The sequence below is a fragment of the Ixodes scapularis genome, unplaced genomic scaffold (assembly GCF_016920785.2).
Source record: "Ixodes scapularis isolate PalLabHiFi unplaced genomic scaffold, ASM1692078v2 PGA_scaffold0__279_contigs__length_252992795, whole genome shotgun sequence".
NCBI classification, from domain to species: Eukaryota; Metazoa; Arthropoda; class Arachnida; order Ixodida; family Ixodidae; genus Ixodes; species Ixodes scapularis.
In genome coordinates, this window is record NW_024609835.1 from 225,107,053 (window position 1) to 225,128,548 (window position 21,496).

The 21,496-nt window shown below is 44.8% G+C and overlaps 1 pseudogene; it reads right to left on the reverse strand.

Moving 5' to 3' along the window:
• LOC115309935 overlaps positions 1-21,496 on the reverse strand; it is a 110,553-nt pseudogene that overhangs the window by 50,170 nt on the left and 38,887 nt on the right.

Genomic DNA, 21,496 nt, shown 5'->3' on the forward strand with positions numbered 1-21,496 from the left:
GAAATTATGTGCCTTATTTTTACAGTCTGTCCAGTTTCTAGATTACGGGAAATCTTGCCGGCACTATGGAACACGGAACTTTTACCCATAAAATTGAGTGAAATTTTTTTGCAGTGCTCCCATACCCCTTGTCCAAGTCGAAGATGGTCAAACATCTCCGATTCCCTCTAAAATGAAGCATCCGTTTCCATTGAAAATAAAGACTTTCACATTTGATGTCGTAGTACGTCATTCGCATTCTTACGTATTTCAAGAAGACATTTAAATCCCAAAATGGTTCAACGATAACGGCCACAAAACATTTTGAAAGACGGCTGTAAAACGGTTTCGAAAGACGGCCCGAAAATCGGTTGACGACATCGGTCACAAAACGATTGGCGATATCGGTCTCAAAACTTTCCCCGTTATCGGTTCAAGTTATTGGACCGATCTGGAGCCGGGGTGCAAATCATTATTGGACCGTTCTTTCCTAAAACTTTGACCGATATTTGTCCGTTATTGGTCCAATATTTTTGTGCTGCCTGGGTTAACATGCCGTTTGGCGCGCTCCAAACTGATGACGTCGGCTCGCTCCACGGGACATTTAATGCTCTCGCATTAATAAGCACTGTATCCGCTGAAAACTAATTTTGCGACCTTGCCATTGCATACGCTCTTCATCTCGAGAATATAATAGCGGCTACCAGTGGAAGTGGTGAGGTCATATTTTTCTGAGCTCACTTGGAGAGCAAGAAGCGCAAGTCTTCTTTTTCAAATAGCCAGCCTCAATTTATAGCGCAAGTTGGCGTGTATCGCTCTTTGACTTCGCGTGCGCGCTTAATGCCCAGGAGACGTTGATATGTTAACAATGATTTGTTACAGGATCGGTACAACTAAAATGTCTCCGGAAGCATACTGGGCTTGCGCACACAAGCGGTGCATCCGCTGGCGCCTCCAACAAAATATTGTGGGAGAATATCTAAAAGAAACGACGTTACCCACATGTATACATCGTCGCCTATTTTTAGTCGTTCACATTTTATTTTTTTCTAAAGACAGGTCGAGTGCGTGTATGTACAGACCCAGCAATTTTCTGGTGTATTAATCGTCCAATAATTTAGTAACAGGTGTATCCATTGTACTGAGTGACAACGTTCAATAGCAGTGAACGACAAATGACGAAAGCATGGTCTCAGCTTTGATGGGTGCTCAAGGACCACGGCCACACAAGAGCCTATGACTTCGAGTTCATTGCCTCAGAATTTTTTTCCCGACTGCGGCTCAGTCTAGATGCCGGTTTGTGTAGAAGACGAGAGGCTACTTTTTCTCTCATTTACGGTAGGTGAGAAATTGTAATTCTAAATCTTTTTGACAAAAGTCTGACGAAGGTTCGGTTCCTACGTAACCTTTGTTTCATGACTAAATATATGATGATGAATGAATGTATTTTACATCTATTTCCCAAATATACCTTGTGGCTGTCGTGGTCGAGACTATAATGGTGGAACTGGGTTGTTACCTTCTAGCATAAAATTGCAGGTGTGAGTCGTGCCGTGTCTGGTCGCGATCTGGTAGAGAAAGAGAGCAATCGCTTGTGCATATGGCGGGCGGAGTCTAGGGCCACTCGGTGGCGATGGCGATGATGATGGTGGCGGTCTAGCTGATGATGATCTCCCATCACCTTTCCCACTTTGGAGAAACAACACTCACACTTCCCCAAAACGGCCAGGTGGACAGCGCACTCGTCCAATCTTCGTGAAGTTAAATGCCAGCGCCGGTTCCAGGTGTCCTCTTGTTCGCCGTGTAGTGCCGGTCGTCGTCTGCACCACGTAGGAACGGGGTTGAGGCGCTAGCTCTATAATGTGACCGTGAGATGCTGCTCCCATCAGAATTCTGACCGCAGTTCCAGACGGATGGGTGTTGAGCTCACGTGTCCTGAGGTGCTCGTCATAGTGTTGGCGCATCTTCTCTTTGTGCTAGGCATTTCTGGAGCGGAAGTCGGTGGTGTGCCAGCGAGGTTGGAGAGATTCGAGCTTTACTGGCACGTTTGCGCACAATCTTGGTCCCATGAATAGCTCTGCTGGCGCGTAATTTTCGATTCCCGGGGTCGCACGCTGGGCTAGCAATTCCTTGTGGATGTCTGTCGATTTTCTGAGGAGTTGCTTAGCCGTTTGAACCGTCCTCTTGGCCGCCCCGTTGCTCTGGGGGTAGTACGGGCTTGACGTTAATCGGGTCACTCCCCATTCCTTCAAAACACCGTAGATTCGCATATGGCGAATGTCGGCCCATTGTCTTTTCGGAGAATTTCCGGCGCTCCATATTGTGCAAACATTGGGTTGAGGACGGCAACGATATCCGTGGTCGTCGTCCTTATGAAAGGTTGCAGCTCGAAGAATTTTGACTAGTAATTGACAGTAATCAAGTAAAAACTGCCTTCGTGGATGAAAAAGTTCATGCCGACGACTTCCTATGGTTATTTTGGCAGTGGCATCACCAAAAATGGAGGTTGACTTGGTTTCCGGTGTTCTTAACAAATCTGTCGATGTAGAGTCCAATACCTGGCCACCAGACAGATTCTCGTGCTCTGGTGCGGCATTTGGGCACACCCTGGTGACGTGTGTGAAACCTCTCAAGGATTTCAAAGCTTAGGGCTTCCGGTATGACGAGTTGATTGCCCTTGAACATCACACCATCTAGTATGGCTAGTTCGCCGGCGACTTCGTAGAACCGGCAGACTCCTTGTGGAAGCATTATTTCATTCGTCCATGTTTGGAGGGTGTACTCAATTACCCTCTTTGTTACTGAACCTGTCTGTAGCTTGTTCTTGATGCGGTCGAGCATTTCTTGGGAAGCTGGGAGTTTGAAGCGTCCGAACGGCGTCACAAATGCCGTGTATTTCTGCGATTCCTCCGCCAGATGTGCTTGCCAGTAACCAGCTCGAGCGTCGAGTTTTCTGAAGACGGTGCCACCGGAGAGCTTCGCTAGATATTCGTCTAAGGTGGGCATGATTACGCACTCTTGGGCGAGCTACCTGTTGAGGTCGGTATAGTCTACGCAAACTAGCAGTTTGGCATTTGCTTTTTCTGTGACGACCATTGGAGCGCACGAATCTGTGGCCTCGGTGACACGCTCTATAACACGGTGCTCTAGCATCTTGGAAAGCTCATTTTTCACAAGCGCTTGCACCACTACTGGCACGCGCCTTGGGTATGTAAGAGCAAACGGCCTCGCGTCTGGTCGAAGATCTACCTTGTACTCGGCGTTCATGTGACTGAGCCTTGAAGTCAGCTGAGGATACTTGCCAAGTAGTTCGGAGACGTCCTTTTTACGGTTTTTCCTACCACTGAGGTTGAGGAGCTATGGGAGAACTCCAAGAGATCGTATGGAAGGCCTTCCGAAGAGTGCTCCCTGTAGGCCTTCAACTGCGAAAAAATCCTCTTGAACTTGTTGACTGCCCCATTGCACTGAACCTTAAAAGTGTCCAGCGGCCGAAAGCCTCTGATGACCTGGACCGAGGAGTGGTGTGTCTGGCTTTCGCGGAGGGTCCATCTATTCGCGATTGTAGTCGCACGGCGCAATGGCAGTGGAATCGGCGCCCATATCGACCTTGAATGTGATCGAGATGCCGTTCACTGACAGGGTGATATGCTCCAAGCGTCATCAGCTGAAGTGTATTTAAGTTCGCCGGGGTCCACCTCTTCAACTTCCACTGTGCGGCGAGTTGTGTGAGCTGTCGTGAAAGTACCTTGTCTCTTGATGTTTCGAAGACAAGCAAACGGAAGCGTAGTGGCATAATTTTCCACCCGGCCTGAATAATTGACCTGACGCCGGACAGGTCGTCTTGGTGTGAACTGAAGCACTGCCACATCATCTGCATAGCTGGCGGATACCATCGTTGTCTTTTTTCGGACGAGGCGTTGGCTTTATTTTCTTGCTCCAATATTTCTTTCTGCTTCCGGGGCTCAGTTTGTCGACAGCGCCGTGTTGACCTTGCGTACCTCGCATTTATTTGTGCTGTTGCTTGATGGCTTTGGAGTTTCACGCGGCAGCCACCGCGGTCTCGACGGTAAGCGCGGAGTCGAGTGGCAGCTTCTCGCTGAGAGTCGTATCGAGGAGGCCTATCTCGACTCGCTCCTATATTAGCTCGTCTTTCAAGGCGCCCCATTGGCATCTGCCTGCTTCAATGGGTCGGTAACGAAACTTTCGACTGTCTCGTGACTCTGTTGCTTGCGGCGGTTAAATGTAGCGCGTTCGTATATGATGTTCCGCAGCGGAGAAGAAATGTGTTTCAAAGGCATTCGTCACGCAGTCGTAGTCCAGCTTTTGTTCGTCACTGAGCTTGAGAAACGCTAGAACGTCATCCGCCTTGCGTCCCTTGGCGCACAGGAAAGTATTTACCTGAGCAGCGCTGCCTTGCTTGCTGAGTCCTGAGATGACTCGGTAGCGATCCCATCGCGTGATCTAGGACTGCCAGTCGTCTGGACGGCGGAAGTCGAGCTTAGCGTTAGAGCCGTTGCTTCTGGTTGCTGCTGACTGGGCTATGGCTTCGATTTGGATGCGTGGGGAACTGTAGACGCTGAGTTGCTACGCTAGAACCGCTCCACCATGTCCTGGTCAAGACAAGACTGATTGAACTGTGTAGGTTTCTTCTCGCATAGCAACGCAGGTGTGAGTCGTGCCGCGTCTGGTCGCAATCCGGTGGAGAAAGGCTCTGAACGCGGAAACGGCGGGCAGAGCCACCCCGGAGTGGTGGCGATGATGATGGCCGCAGTGGAGACGATGATGATCTCGTATACTCGGCTTTTAACTTTGAACACGCGAACACTTACCTTACTCATAGACATATTTTCTAGATAATATCAAACCTTTCTTTTATATGAATCCACTAACAAATATACCTTGATTGCTAGCCAGTTTTCCTAATATACTATACCTTTATTATCATTATCCTCATCGAAACGAGACGTAACCTTGAATATTTTACGTATGAGGAATACGCCCATCTTCTGATCGGGCTGTGATACTAAGAGGTGTAATTCTCAGTTCATCATTCAGAATTCCTTTCTGAAACGAAACATTTGAACACTGAATTAATGAAAAATTAAAAAAAAATGCATATACTAAAAAGAAGACAACTTAAGGTATAAACAGGGTTTCCTAATTTCTATCACGATCGAAAAATAGGCGGTAATATCTACGAGATCTAGAAATTTTCAACAATACATGACTTACTGAGATATTTTTAGCAAAAAACTGCCAACTTATGTTCTAATCTGTAAAGAATCTGAACAACGGCAGCGATGGTAAGAGGTCAATTGATCAAACTTTTATTGTTGGAAAACTTATAAAGCTGATCATAAAAGTGTGATGAAAATAAATGGCAGATATCGCTGTATCCTTGAGTCACAAAAAACAATAGAATTATATCTAAATAAGTGATTGAACTAGTATTTCAAACAAATTAAAGTTGAGACCATCGTTTCAAATTCTTGTTTCTAGGTTAAAAAGGAGGTAACATCTTCATCACGACAAGAAAGAACATAAATATTTTAGTAAATATGCATTATTATTAGAATTTCTTATGTATTTCAATTGTCAGTTTCTAGATATAATTATTATGTAGACTTTGAGATGTCACGAAAATCATATGTAACAAAGCTCTAAAGTGTAACCAAAATAAAACTTGAAAACGGCTCTAAAATTGAAGCCATAATAAACTTCAAAATAAAAAAAAAACATTTTTTTTTAACAGAAGCATAATGAAACCAATAAAATATAAAAATAAATTGATAAACGTTTGAGTGTTATCATTATGGCTTTTTATTCTTCATCAAATTTAATTCTTAAAAGCGTTAGTTCGCAAAATGCATGACATGTTTTTTTAAACTTTTAACAACTATTTTACACTTCAAAAGAAAGTATTTTCGTAGCGAAATTAAATTACTAAGATTGATTTACTAAAGATATCAGGGGAATTCTACGATAAGCTGTATTGAAACACAGTTATTATTATATAGCACTCTAAAGTGTTCTTAAAAGAATATCGCTTATTAAACATAGAATTGGGGCCTATAAGACCTTGTTTTTAGGGAACGACACATATATTTGATGGTTTCATATACGAAATAACGTACACATCTATAAAATATTCAGTTTGCTTATGTACTTCAATGGGCATCACGAAAAGTGTAGAGCGCGTCAGGAAACTAACATCTTAGATGAAAACTTTTAATCATAAAGGAAGCAAGAGCAGCAGCTTTCAGCGTGGTCCCCGTTTCTTTAAACTAAAATAATACCAGTAAAACAACAATGGTATTGAATTACGGTTGATTCGCACAAAAACAAAATAACAGAGGAAAAGCTAATACAGGATGCATGCAATTGCAGAGATTCTGCTTAATATTTCCAAGATCGCCAAGTATTCAGGTTCCACAAATAGTTTCAGTATAATCTTAATTAAACAATTTAAAATAAAATTACTTTGAATTTAGGACAAATATAAAGGTACTGAAAAATGTTGCAAGTTTGTCGAAAACAGATTTGGGTAAACATGCGCAGAAAGATGAGAATAAATGTTTTTTTTTTTTTTTTTTTATTGTGCACTATACTATTTTGTTTTGCTATCATTTACACACATCCGAAACCTATGTACACATCAAATCTGTGACTTTAAAAATATTCTCCACGTCTTTTAAAATTTGGGATTTACGTATTTGTTTTGTTTTCCATTTTTTGGCGCAGTTGGGAATGTATCAGTAAATATTAAGGTCATCTTGAGCTCACATGTATTGATTTAAGTTTTATAATATAGCCGATTTTTACTTACTAATAAGACGTCAGTATTTTTAAGTAGTGTTTATATTAGTAATCAGCTCTATAAGCACCGGTATATTTCAATTGCATCCTCTTGTGGTTTTGCGTCCGTGACGTCCCGAACAGGATTTGCCTCGCGGTAAAACCGGCGATTGGACATGCTTTATGAATATACAAAAAACTTGGTTTGGGACAATTGCGAATTTTGACCGCAGAAGCGCTTTTGATTGCGTACGTCGCTAACAGTACTATATTTGCAAGATTCGTTCGAGGATTTGATTTCGCGTACGTTTTTGATGTTTTAGTTTCTAAATTAGCTTCTACTAAGACGTCTTTGTCTGGGGCAGAGCGCCTAATTATTACAGCGTAACCTCTAAGTTTTTCATATGAGGAACATAATGTTTCTTCTTGTTCACTTCAAGTGGCATATCTAGAGGTAAAGAAAGTGTATACCACTTCAACTGTGCCGTTTTTGTCGTCTAAGGCAACTGATGCCATTTGATTTCTGTCATGATACATGTTTGCTCCAAGCTTCTTTCCGTCCATCTGTTAAAAAATATGAAACAAATTACACCATTTGTCGAGAACCTATATCTTCTAAGTTTTTAGATCGAATGATCTTAAAATATTTGCTTTATAAAAAAACACTTGAGGTGGGGTGGAGGTGCGGCGTACCGCAGCCCATGAAGCGTACCCCCCGATACCGCGTAGCGCAAGCCTTTTTCCCGGCTCAACAAGACCGTCCGGGGAAACGACCGAGGCCCGAGGAAGTCGCCGTGTTCAAGGTTTGTTCCCGGAATTGGGTGCACTGCCGGAGGACCCACTAGTCGCCGAAGCCGACGATGAGCAACCAATCGTCTACCTGTCCGTTGCCCATCGGAGAGCTGCGTTATTTCGCGACGATATTGGCGAAGACGTTGACGACTGGATCCAGCAGTTGGAACTAGTGGCTCGCCATAATGGATAGACGCCGGCCCAGTGCCCGCAGGGCATCAATTTTTCCCTGGAGGGATGGGCGGGACATTGGTACGAAAACCCCGAAACTACGATCACCTCCTGGGAACTGCTCAAAGAGGGTCTCCAACGGACGTAACGGCTGACAGATTTGTCACCTGGGAAACCAACATTAAGCGAGTGCCTGTGGCCCGAGCCCGCCACAAGAACCGGCATAGAGAAGCCTCAACCCTCGCACTGCCACACTCCGTGCTCAGCGCTAAATGTGACAACCTTAGGGACATCATCCGAGAAGTCGTTTGAGAGGAGCTCCGAAAGCTGCTGCCTGCCGCTGGTCGTCCAGCATTTCTCTCCATCGTCGACACTGTCTGCGGAAAGGTCCATTGGGCAATTCAGCCAGAAGCCCCTGTCGACTCCGCACAGGTAGCACCGGCCCTGACATACGCCGCCGTGGCTCGTCGTCAGCAGACTCCCGTCGCTCAACACTACGAGGCGCCTCCCCGAGGCGACCCTCCATCGCTGCAGCACTGCCGACGCTCGCCCGGAGCGACCTGCACCCAGGAAGACGGACGTGTGAGAACGGTTGACCACCGCCCAATCTCCTTTCACTGTAGGGGAGTCGATCACATCTGCCGGCGATAATAATATATCTTGATGGCACGAAAATATTTACATCGTTACAAACAGGTCCGCAAAAGCACGCAAGTGCTTGTAGGCGGGACCTAACAACCAGCAGAGAAACTACTAACAATATAAAATAATGCAAAGCACAAAATAAACAGAAAAATGCAGTACACTTCACCTGCACGAAAATTTGAAAATCGCATTTACAACACCAATTTTCGCGCTCTTTTTTGATCACTCCAAACGACTCTAGGTGTAAAAGTTCGTTAGGAAACAAAAAATAAATTAATGAGGAACATAAAAAGGCTGAACTTGCTTTCCGTAATTTGTGTATACCCTAAGGAGGGCGAACCGCTCTATTTCTCAAAACCCCATTTTTTACAGGTTTCTTTAACGTACTATTATAATAATTCTTAACTAGTATTTCATAGATATATAATCTTTTGAGTTGTCAAAAGCTGTAGCGAACGCATTTTTGGCTCTGTTCTTAACTCATCCAAGTTTGTTCCATATGCTAAATGTCTACAAACCTTACGCAAAATATTATCTAATTTAATTTTTCTGCAGTTCGAACAAAAATCATAAAGTGTTATACCACACCGAAGCACCGACTCTCCAAAAGCTTGAAAAACCCTCGCTGACAAAGTCAGGTTGGTTATAATTCGCAAAGAATATAAAAACGCGGATACTGCGCGAAGTCGTTTCTCAAAATACTCAATCTGACTATTCCAAAAAAAACAATTTTCATAAAATAAAATATCCAGATATTTCATGAAAGATACATATTGAAGCGGCATAGAATTACATTTCTCGCAGTTAGGTCGATGTAGAACCAGCGGTATATTAAATGGTATCGTTTTATGTGAATTGCGGAATCACATTAGTTTCATTTTATCTATGTTAACATATACAGGACTGTTTTGAACCATGCTATTAACTCGTATATATCGGCTTGAAGGGATGATAGAGCTTCCGATTCGTTGTTTCTCGGGAATACAAGACCGGTATCATCGTCGTATTGAAGAACGTGTCAAAAAAGTTCAACTTACGTATTTCATTAACGTAAATATTAAGAGAAAGGAGCCAAAATAGATCCTTGGAGGACACCTGAAGGAATTATCAGTAAATTACTTTTAAAATCACCAACTTTTAATAATTGATTCTGTTCTGAGAGGTAGTTGGTTAAAATTTTATACATAGGACCGTAAAGTTCAGGTGCTCTAGTTTGTATGAGTAACTTCAGATGCCCCTACCCGCAACTCGGGCTGCGCGTGTTTCACACGAACAACCCCCGCCCACGTCACGGCGAGCGTCTTCGAGAATTCGAGGAGTACATTCGTCGTCAGCCGTCTCCAGCTGCCGCTTTTCAACGAGGTTCCCACTCGCCTTCATCCCGACGTTTTGCATCACCTGTCTATAGGTCTTCCCAAGAAAGCTTTCCCCCCTGTCCCGCCATAAAAACTAAGTGGAACATCTCCTGCAAGATGGGTTGACGTAGATCGACGACGTAAACAGCCTCCAAGAATGCCGGACACCTCTCATTTGACCGACGCCATACATCGGAGCGACAATTCAGCAACAATGTCCAAAAACTTCAACGTTGTTATCGACGGCCCCGACGAGTCGCCACTCGTGAACACTAATGCAGACTACTGCCTTGTGCAGGAAGCTTTTTCGCCGCATTCGGAGAGTGGTGACACCATAGGACGTAGCAAATACAAACCGCGGGATGCCACCTGATAACGCCAGTTGGAAGGTGCACTGTACGAGTCGACATTTATGCTAATACCAGCCCTGTGAAGTTCGCCGTTCCCCAAGACTGTGCGAGATGCATTATTCTCGAAATGTATTTCTTGTGCGAATAGGGCGCCGCCATCAATCTGGGAGCAAATCGGTTGACGCCACCAAAACCTGTCCTACTGCCGCAGGAACCCAACGCCACGTCATCTGCGGTCCAAGTCATCACCAACCATGTGAGCCTGGCGTCACGATCGTGTGTGTGTTTACCCGTCGGGATTGATGACGCTACTTGCGGCGAAGTTCTGCTCGAGGGAAGTGCTCAGTTGCATCGACGAAAAGAAATCGGCTACGCAACAGGTGTAACGAAGCTGCAAATCGGGCATACCACGGTACTCGTTACTAACTTCCGACATGAGCCGCACTACCTTACGAAAGGTGTTGCCGTGTGCCCATGTTGAAGAAATCCACAACTCAGCCGGCATCACCGCGCTCTCAAAAGACCCCAGCTGATTGCAGCAACTCAGAACGCCGTCCTCAGAGCATGACATCGACCCAAAGCCTTCTCCTTCTGAACGACAACATCTACTCGAGCTTATCAGCGAGCTCAGCAAAAGTGCTTCTCCACGTCCTCAAGGGTGTGACGAGCAGGGCACTGTTACCAACGACCATGCGCTTCCTTTCCACCAATCCTCTTACCGAGTCTCTTTAAAAGGGAGAGATGTCAATCAAGAGCAAGTTCGGGAAATGCTGAACGACGACATCAATCAAACTTCGAGAGCCTTCGGGCCTCTCCAGTTGGGCTTGTCACGAAGAAGGACGGAACCCTAAGGCTCTGCGTGGACTATAGTGGACTGAACGCCGTGACGAAAACAGAAGTCTATCTACCTCCCCGCATTGACGAAACATTGGACACGTTGCGCCACACCCGATATATGTCGTGGATAGGCATAAAGAGTTGCCATTGGAAGATTGAAGACGACAAACCTGACCATGAGAAAACTGCCTTGGTCACGCCTGACAGACCGCACGAGTTCAAAGTGATGCTTTTTGGACTTCGTACAGCACGAGCTACCTTCCAGCGTGTCATGGGCACCCTGCTGGCAGGTCTGAAATGGCAGAGGTGTCTCATCTAGCTGGACGACGTCGTTGTATTTTCACGCGATTTTGATGAGCACTTGAGACGCCTTCGAGCCGTGCTCCAGGCAATCAAGATAGTCGGACTCACCTTCAAGCTGACGAAATTCCGTTTCGCCTATAACGAACTGAAGTTCTTAGAACACGACGCGAACAAGGAGTGTGTTCGTCCTGACCCCGAGAAGACGCGAGCCGAACCCGCCTTTCCTCCGCCTTCGGACAGAATGGCAGTACGTACAAAGGTTCTTGGGCCTCTGCGCCTACTATGGACGCTCCATTCGAGACTTCGCCCAGTTTTCTGCGGAGCTACCTCATATCAAAATGGACGCTGTGAAGTTCCAATGAAGAGACGAACAGCAGCGGCTATTCGACGAACTCAAGCAGAGACTCCGGACATCACCGATCGTCGGCCATCTTGACCCTTCTGCAGAAAAAGAAATCCACACCGACGCGAGTAATACCGGACTGGTCCAAAGGCAGGAGGATAAAGACCGAGGGATCAGTTACGCAAGTCGGACGTCGTCTAAGGCGGACGGGAACTACTCAACGACAAAAAAGGAGTGCATTGCTGTAGTCTGACGATAACAAAGTTTCGACCGTACTTATACGAAAGTCCATTCCGCGTGGTCACAGATCGCAACCCGTTCTTCTGGCTTACCAATCTGAAGGACCCATCAGGACGCCTTGCTCGGTGGAGTTTACGCCTGCAGAAGTTCGACATGACCGTGGTGTACAAGTCCGGCCGGAAGCACAGTGACGCCGACTGTCTGTCAAAGGCCGCCGTCGAAGCTGAACCCACCTACACCAACGACGATGACTACGAATGTTTTCTCGGCGAAGTAACTGTCAGTGACATGGCAGCACTTCAGCGACCTGATCCTGTACTGCAAGCACTCATCAAGCCCCTAGAGGGACGAGACACTACAGTTCACCGAGTTTTTTTACGAGCCCTGCCAACCTTCGCCATTAGGTTTAAAAAGAACTTCGGTCGGAACGACGACAGGAACAAAGCGTGGCTGTTGGTAGTTTTTACCAAGCTTCGCGAAGAAGCCTCCCGAGGATGCCATGACGACGCGACGGCTGGGCGCTTTGGCTGTAGTAGGACACTTGCCAGGATTCGTGAGAAGTTGTAGTGGCCCAGGGTTCCTAAGACTGTACATAACTACACGAGGTCGTGCCACGTATGCGAACGACGGAAGAAACCGCCGACGAAGCCGGCAGGGCTCCTGCTCCCGATTGTGCCGCCGACCAACCCGTTCGACCAGATTGGAATGGATTTGCTCGGCTCATTCCCGCCATCAACGCAAGGCAACCGGTAGATCATTCTCGCAATCGATTACCTAACACGATACGCCGAGACGAAAGTCCTTCCATTGAGAACTGCCCTAAAAGTCGCCACGTTTTTGTTCAATGCATCGTTCTCTGACACGGCGCCCTCGAGATCCTGATTACAAACCGAGTATCATCATTCAAGGCACAGATGACGCAAGACATCCTTCGTCTGAGCCATAGCAGCCACCGTCGAACCACGGCGTACCATTTCCAGACCTATGGGCTGACGGAACAGCTAAACAAGACCATCACCGACATGGTGTCAATGTAGGTTGACGTGGAACACAAGACTTGGGACAAAATTTTCTGTCACATTCGCATATAACTCCGCGGCTCGAGACCACTGGAGCTACACTATTTGAACTGGTTCACGGTCGCAACTTAACAACGACACTGGATGCGATGCTGCCCCACGAGCCAACTGCCGGTGGGAGTGACGACGCTCAGATGGTTCCTGAAAGAGCTGAAGTCCGCTAGCTTACCCAGCTCAGGATCCAAGACAAGCAACCTGTCCGACGCTGGCGGCTACAATCTCAGTCGTCGGGACGTCCGCTTTCAGCCCGTAGGCAGAGTGTGGGTGTGAACACCGATCCCTCGTCGCTGCCTAAGTCAGAAAATGTTAAAACGGTACTTCGGACCCTACAAGATTGTCCTCCGCCTAAGGGATTTGAACTACGAAGTGGCGCCTGTCGAAACTCGGCTTTGTTCACACGGACGGCCGCGACCCGAGGTGGGTGATGTCGTTCGTCTCAATCCGTTCAACGCTCGATAGGATTGTGGATATTTCGTGTTCCAGGTTACTGTTCAGTGCACCATTACTTTTGTTTTGCTCTGTTTAGTTGTGGGTTTCATCGTCGCGAAGCTATTCTTTAAGGGGGGAGTGATGCCGCGCGCGGAACTAGCCGAGTAAGCAGAGTGCCTGTGGCCGAATAGTTATTGTGCTTGGCTCCCACACAAAGAGCCGAATTTTAACGCCTGGGCGTGGACACGCCTTTTCGTTATTTCTTTACATGTCGCTTTCTGGTGTTTTCGATAATTCTTTGATTATTCGAGGTCAGAATGTTCTACGCCGAACCTTCTATGCCGACAGTTGCACAAGCCCACGCGTGTACATAAAGAGCTCCGTGGGACGAACTGGATCGAGTCGCCCTTTCGCCTGCACTCAATCCTGCCGTTACGCCGTCATCGACGCCTGTTATTCGTCATTCATTTTTATTTTGTTTTGGCATCCAAGTTGGGGATCAATAAACGTTTCGTTTCTCCAGTTATTCGCCGCCTCATCGCTCGTCATTCGTGAAATAGTAAGTTTTAAGTACACAAATTTCAGCCGTCAGATTACTGTTTCAACTTCAGATATGCATTCGCCTCACTCTAGGCACCTGTCTTACATTAATTTAGATCGCTCCTACTTTGATAGTTAACAGAACCCAGACGTTATCTGTAACATTCTGCCAAAGGAAAATAAAAACAACCCTTGGAGCATTTTAGATGTCTACCGCAGAACAATGCCATGATTTGCAATTTCTATGAAATGTTGTAATTAATGCCTTTAATATAATTATATTGCACCATTCGTCAATAAAATAAGCCATTACTTAAGACTTAAAACAATTCAATGACAACTTTTATCCTTTAGTAGGAAGAAGGCATCAAGGGCACCCTCACCCAAATGTAACTCTTTTATAAGCTTGTATGATAAAGCCCATCCCGGGCAATAGTCAATAGAATCGCGAAATCATGTATTGTCAGGGATTATGAGTGACAAATAGTTAAGTACGGGTAACAAAACGGCTAAGGATGCGAAATTATGTTCATAAATAAAATAATGAAGGAGTGATGGGTAGAGTGGCAAGCCGACACGAGAGCTAACGTAAAAGCTGCCACAGAAAGAATTTTACATCTGAAATAAACAAAACAATCTAAGACGTACAAAAAGATTTATAAGACCTTAATTATTACGTGGTTCCAGTGATAAAAAGTACGTGAATGGTGTGATATGTTCTCAAAAGATTCATTGTTACTTCACTGCGGTCATTCTTTTATAACGTAATTTGTTTTGTTTATTCTCTTTTTGCTAACAGTACTCTATAGTGGTGAATAGTGCTTTGGTGCCCCTTTGGTTCAAAATACAAACATTTTGCTTCCGAGGACCAGCTAATTTCAATGTGTATTCTTGTGTCAAATAAAATTATTACTTTTATTATTAAAGGGAGTCTGAAAGTTGTACGGGACGGTCGTGTTTTTCAAAGCTCCCCGAGAGACGCACGACGATATGAGCATCAACGGAGCGGCTGCTTTGGATGGGACTGGCCAGCCGGGAGGGGAATACAGGATGTCCCTCCCGGCTCTCCCATCGGGCAAGCGACTTGCAACCACCGTCTTCCTGCACGGCGACCCTAGGGTCAAACCTTACAAGATAGGAGACTTTGCCAGATCTCTGGACGCCGCAATCGGGATGAAGAATGTGGCGGCTCTTGGCGCCTTTCAGCTGAATCACGTATGGGTATGCACGCTTCACGACGTGGAAACACGGGATCGTCTTACTTCTCTCGGGGAACTGACTGTGAAGGAAAGGAGATGCGTCGTCGTCGACCCTAATGTGACCGAGGCATCGCTTCGGGTGCACTGGCTGCCAACCTACGTGAACGACGAAGAGGTGAGCGCCGTTTTCCGATCCTTCGGCAGGATCAAAGACATTCGACGAGAGATGTGGCGGGCGCCGGGTGGCGAGTACGAGATTGAAACTTCTACCAGGATCGTTACTCTCTCGCTTCGCGACGGGCTGACCAGGGATGAGCTGCCGCACCAGGCGACAGTTTCCGGCTACCCGGTCCTTGTGTCAGTGGCTGGCCGGCCGCCCCTTTGCCTGCGCTGCAGGCAGGTGGGCCACATGGGACGACAATGCAGGGCTCCTTGGTGTAGGCTGTGCCGGGAAGTCGGACACACGGAGGACGACTGTGCTCCAACCTACGCATCCAGGGCAAGAAAGCAGGTGACCACCCCGGCAAACATCCAACTAATGGGCCACGATGAGACGGAAGAGACCAACGAGCAAAACCCGACGGCGGTGACGGCGGCGGTAGCGGCTGAGCCGACAGTGGCCGCAGAGGCGGTGGTGGGTCCCGGGGCCGAGAAGTCGGAGCCACACGTTCGTGACGAATCGGAGGCTGGTGAACAAGGGAAACCCGACACACCAAAGCCGATGCTTCGGAGGACACAGCCACTCCGACGCAGTCAGCAGCGGAGGCGACCGCTTCGCCAGCGGGGGCAGCCGCTCCGGTGGTTAGCTCCAAGCTTGGTCCTACACCAAAAACCTGTTCCAAGGAAACGAGGGGGCCGATCAGGCAAAGTTCCAGGCAACAAAGAACCAAGGACAAATAGGCCCCCGAGCATCGGCTCCCACTCCTACTCGTCTTTCTCCGTACTGTCCTGCCGTCGATGGGGATTAGGGAAGACCGGTCCTGGTTCGCTTGGTGAGTGTCATGTCTCGGTCTCCGTTCATCAACCTGTTTTTACTGGTCTTTATTTGCTTGCTGCTTTTTTTGTTTTTCTTTTTTGGTCTGCGATGTTCCTGTTTGTCAGAGCCTACCTTTTTCACATGTCTGCCATTCACCAATCGATGTATTTTAAACCCGAATCGAGACAATGTCCTTTTACCATTATAACATGAACAAAAAAGTGTACCCACTGCCCAACGAAGTAGGGCGAAAATTCAGCGCCCTCTCTACTACTCCCCTTTCTCTGTTTCATTTAAACATTCAATCAGCACGGAACAAGTTTGATGAGTTGAATATTTTTTTAGACGATTTTGGTTTCTCTTTTGATTTGCTTATGTTAACCGAGATTGGTGCCGTTCTGATGAGACGATGGACCCTTTGGATGGATCGCGGTTTAAAGCGCGGGGGTGGTGTTTGTATTTACGCAAAAACAGCTTTCGAATGTACGGTCATTGATCAGTTGACTACTGTTACAAATGATTTTGAAATTCTGACTTTAGAAAGTTCAAAATCTATATTATCTGTTATGTATCGTCCACCAAATGGTGATATAGACTTGTTTTTGGAATTCATTGAAAAACTCTTTATGTTCATGGGTGAAAACAATGTCACCTTCTACTTGGGCGGAGATTTTAATATTGATATGATGACGTCATCTCCGCGACAATTGCGGTTTTTGTCATTGTGTAATTCCTACGGTTTCTTTTGTCCAATATCCCAACCAACTCGGGCAAATAATACGAATGCAACGCTTCTAGACTTGTTCATAACAAATATTGATGATTCACGCCTAACTGCTGGTGTCATTGGGGCCACAATCAGTGACCACCTGCCAATTTATTTGTTTGCCGATCTAAAAATTCGGTCAAAAAAGTCTTCGAACACAAATTACACTTTTCACAGAGATATAAGTTCAAGAAGACTAAACTATTTTGAAGAGGAAATACAACTTACAAACTGGAGTGCGGTTTTTTCCTGTGACTCAGCTGACCAGGCATATGATCTCTTTCTTGAAACGTTTACAAATATCTATGACCGGTGCTTTCCCTACAAGAAGTGTCGAGTGCATAAGAAATCACGCAAGCCGTGGGTTACTTCGGAGATAATTAGAATGATGAATCGAAAGAATGCGCTCTATAATAAATTTCTGCACACTAGAGATTTGGGCGTCCTCCGCGAATTTAAAATTCAAAGGAACATGGTGACTAGCGCTATTCGCAAGTCAAAGCGTACATACCATTACGATATGTTTCAGGGTGAATCTAGAACGGATGTCATGTGGAAAAAAGTGAACATGTTAGTAAAACCTCACTCTCGTAGTGACTCAATTAAAACGATTACTGTAAACGGCGAGTGCATAACTGGCGCCGCGTTGGCTGACAGGTTCAATAATCATTTTGTGGACTTAGTTGACAGCGCTCACTCTGTCAATGCTTGTGACCTAGTCGATAAGATTTTGGAGAGTGTTTTTCTTCTGCCTACTGACGACAGTGAATTGATATCAGTATATAACAATTTTAGAAACAGTAAAAGTAACGACGTGCATGGCATTCAGATCGGGCCTGTAAAGCGTGTAATTCATTCTATCGCCCCTTGTTTGACCCACATTTATAACCTCGCCCTTCAGGATGGGGTGTTTCCTAAAAGAATGCAAGTGGCCAAGGTGTCCGTCCTCCACAAGGCAGGGGATAAGAACAACGTGGGTAATTACAGGCCTGTGTCTGTATGGCCGGTATTCTCCAAAGGACTAGAAAAAATTATGCACATGAGGCTATATGCTTTCTGTGAAAAACACTCAATTATTACCCCTTGTCAACTCGGTTTCCGAAAGGGGTACTCGACAGAGTTGGCGCTACTAAAACAGAAAGAAATGATACTTACAAACATCGAAAACAAACTGCTAACATTAAGCATATTTATCGATTTTTCGAAGGCATTCGATCGCCTTAATCATAAAACTTTACTGCAGAAACTGGACCTTTGTGGCATCAGGGGTGTTGCCCTGACCCTAATCGAAAGCTATTTGCGAGACCGTTATCAGTACGTTGAAATTGACGGGGAGCGTTCAAACATGCGCCAAATAAAGACAGGTGTACCGCAAGGGAGTATTCTCGGGCCCCTTCTCTTCAATCTTTTTATAAATTACATAGTGAACTTAGATGATAGCGTCAACTACATAATATACGCAGATGATACAAGTTTGTTTTTCTCTGGAACTAACATTGACGTCATTATAAGAAAAGCAAATCAATTCTTGCAGAGTCTAAACGTTTGGACCACCGCAAATTCATTAACAATAAATGTTTCAAAAACTAAGTCAATTATTTTCCGCGCAAAAAATACAAGCTGCACCAGCAGCCTGCCGGGAGGGCTCTCTTTTGCCTCACGAGATGTGAAAATTGTAAAAAATGCTAAGGTGCTTGGCGTAACTTTTAATGAACATATGCTGTGGGATGAGACGGTGCAGGACACAACCATAAAGCTCTCGAAGGTTGTAGGCGTTTTATATAAATACAGTAATATCTTACCCCCCTCGATAATGCTGCTTTTATATCACTCCCTGTTCTGCTCATATTTCGATTATTGTTTCTTGGTTTGGGGTACCACTACGAAAACGAACGTTCAGAGACTTTTTATAATGCAAAAGAGGGCAATACGAATAATATGTAATGTAGCGTATGATCACTCCACAAAATCTTTGTTTAAAAAGCTTGACACGTTAAAAATCACCAATTACTATAGTTACAAGCTTTTGATGTAATATAAAAGATCATTAAACAACCCTATTAGCGTTTTTAATTCAGTCTCAGGTTTGGAGTCGCGAGACGCAACATACAGCACTCGTCATTCGCAAGACTGGGCCTTACTCTCCCATTCGCAAGACTGGGCTTTTACTCTCCCAAGAAGTTTAAACAACCTTGAGGCAAAGGGAATTTCCGTGGCCGACACAAGCAAAAAGGAAATTCGTGACCTATTTGAGTGATCTATTGAATAGGTGTTGTCATGTTTTGAAGGTGCAGAGGCAGTTGCGTATATATTTTTCAAAGTCAATGTGCATTGTAGTGCATGTGCTCATTACTAAACTCTTGGAGCAAGCGTGTGCTACTCTGAATTATGTTTACCTTGTTTAACTCTTTCGCACTGTATATAATTGACACTACTGTCCTGTGCAAGCGCTCGATTATCTGTTTTTATATATGTTGCATTGTTTTTTCACTCATATGTTGTGTTTCTTCTGCGGATGTAAAGGGGAGGCGGGGGCTTCGTCAAGTAGCGACATGCTGCTTTTTTCCCTGCCTTCCCCTCTCAGATGGAGAGGAAATAAATTGATTGATTGATATACGGCTGATTGTATGCGTACTCCATGATCTCAAACATTGCAGACAAGGACCAACCATAAGTTTTGAAAATCACAACCTTTTTTTTTAAAGGAAAACATCCAAATTAATAGAACTCGACAGATAGGGGTTAGACCCTGTGCCTTCACGTGACAGTAAGTGCGGTGATAATTGGGACTGGAAGGTTAAGAAAACAACAACAAACGGTAAATTAAGGAAGCATAGATGCAGTGATGAAAATCTCTTCTTTGTGTGGAAGACAAATGCGCTTTTTTTCTTCCTCTTTTTTTTAGACTCGGTCGTGCAAGTGGCAGTGCCATATCAGCTATTTATAAGTGCACCCTGTTTGCAGAAGTCCGTTTCTATGCTTGTTCTGCCTAGTTAAAAAACTTAAACCCAAAAAGGAGAAAACATTTGCTATTCCGAAAAAGCCTTCGGCAGATTTTTGTATTTACTTTCCGTTCTGCAATGTTAATGAATCTTAGACCCGAAACTATATTGCTGACTGTATGCATTGCTGCTTTACCATTCTACAATATTTATTTAAAAAATCGCACTTACGGCTGGATTGTGCTTACTTTGTATACACAAAGTAAGCACATATATTCTTCGGTATAAAATAGTAGCTCCGGGCTCCACTAAATTACGGTCACAGAAAACTTTATTTTGTGCAACAAAACCCGCTCATGTTGGATAGTGCTACTTAGGCTCTGGAATGAAAAGAAACAAATCGCTGGCACTAGAAAAGCCATCGTATACATCATCTAAAAATACTAGTTTTACGGACACCATGTTGACATGCTGTATGTACTTCTCTTGATCAAATTTTTTAGCGTTTTACTCCAGCGCTTGGTGGTGAGTAACGCAGCTATACGTATATATATGAAAATGTAGATATGACCCTGAAAAAAATACTAGATCTTAGCTTAATTTATATAGACGTAGTATATTTTATAAAAGATGAAACTCACAAATGTGTCGACTGTTGTTCCATCAATGGTTTCGCGAAATATTAAGTTGTCTGCGAGCACTGAACTTTTCTCCATCCTTAGAATTATGTTCTCTTGAATGTAGAGCAACTTTTCACCGTTCAGTCCTCTTGCCTCAAGAAGCCTTGGATACACGACGTAGTCAGGAAAAGGGGCTGCGCATATAAGAAATGAAAATTAATTGGCTCGTTATAATTTTAGTCGTAGTGGCTTCTTCATAATTCAGCTGTTGCAATTACTTTGAAAACAGGATTTGTGCACCCTGTCGATCTGCTGAAAATGGCGAGGGCCTTGATATTTTTTATGCGTTAGGGGTTTCTAGAAGTCGATTTTATTTTCATTTATTCGTACAGTTAGGACCAGGTGAAAATATAATCTAACATCTAAATTTAAACACCTTCCAAAGTATAAATACTTTCAAAATAACCTTGAATATTCACATTTTAATTTTAATTGCATCGAGGAAGACGCAGTAATAAATTAAAAGTAATGCAATATGGTTCAGTCATTTTGTTAACTACGCTAAGTAGATAAAATATAACTGGAGCGCAGTGAATACATATTGCTCTCTTATTTTCCCAAAAATTAAATAGGCACAGAATGTAGCTGCAAAGCCCAAACATTATTATTTAAACGGAATTCCACACGCACCACGGATAATTAGGCACAAACCTTAGTAGCATAAAAATACGAAAAGGGAGCCAAAGTAAGCGGAATTCATTTCTGGAGGGTGGGACGTTCGTAGTACCAGCTTCCGCCGCTAGCAGCGCTTCGTGGCACCCCATAAGATTCAGTTTGCCAACCGGCTTCGTATGCTAAGGTTATAGCGGCATGTTGCAAATTTTTCCCTAAGCGCTTTAAAATCTTTTCTCGTTTTTGAAATGTATATTTCGAAGGGCATTCCACACTCAAAGAAATGTTTGGGGAATTGATAGGCAATTCTGTTGGATACGTGGAGCGTTCTAGCATCACAAGCGCTTCGAGACAGCGGCAGCTCGTGGCGCAATGTAGACTCTCCGCAACATTTTGCGGGGAAGCTGAATTTGTGTATACGTCACGTGACGTCAATTTCCTCGCTAAATTTAGCGGGGAAACA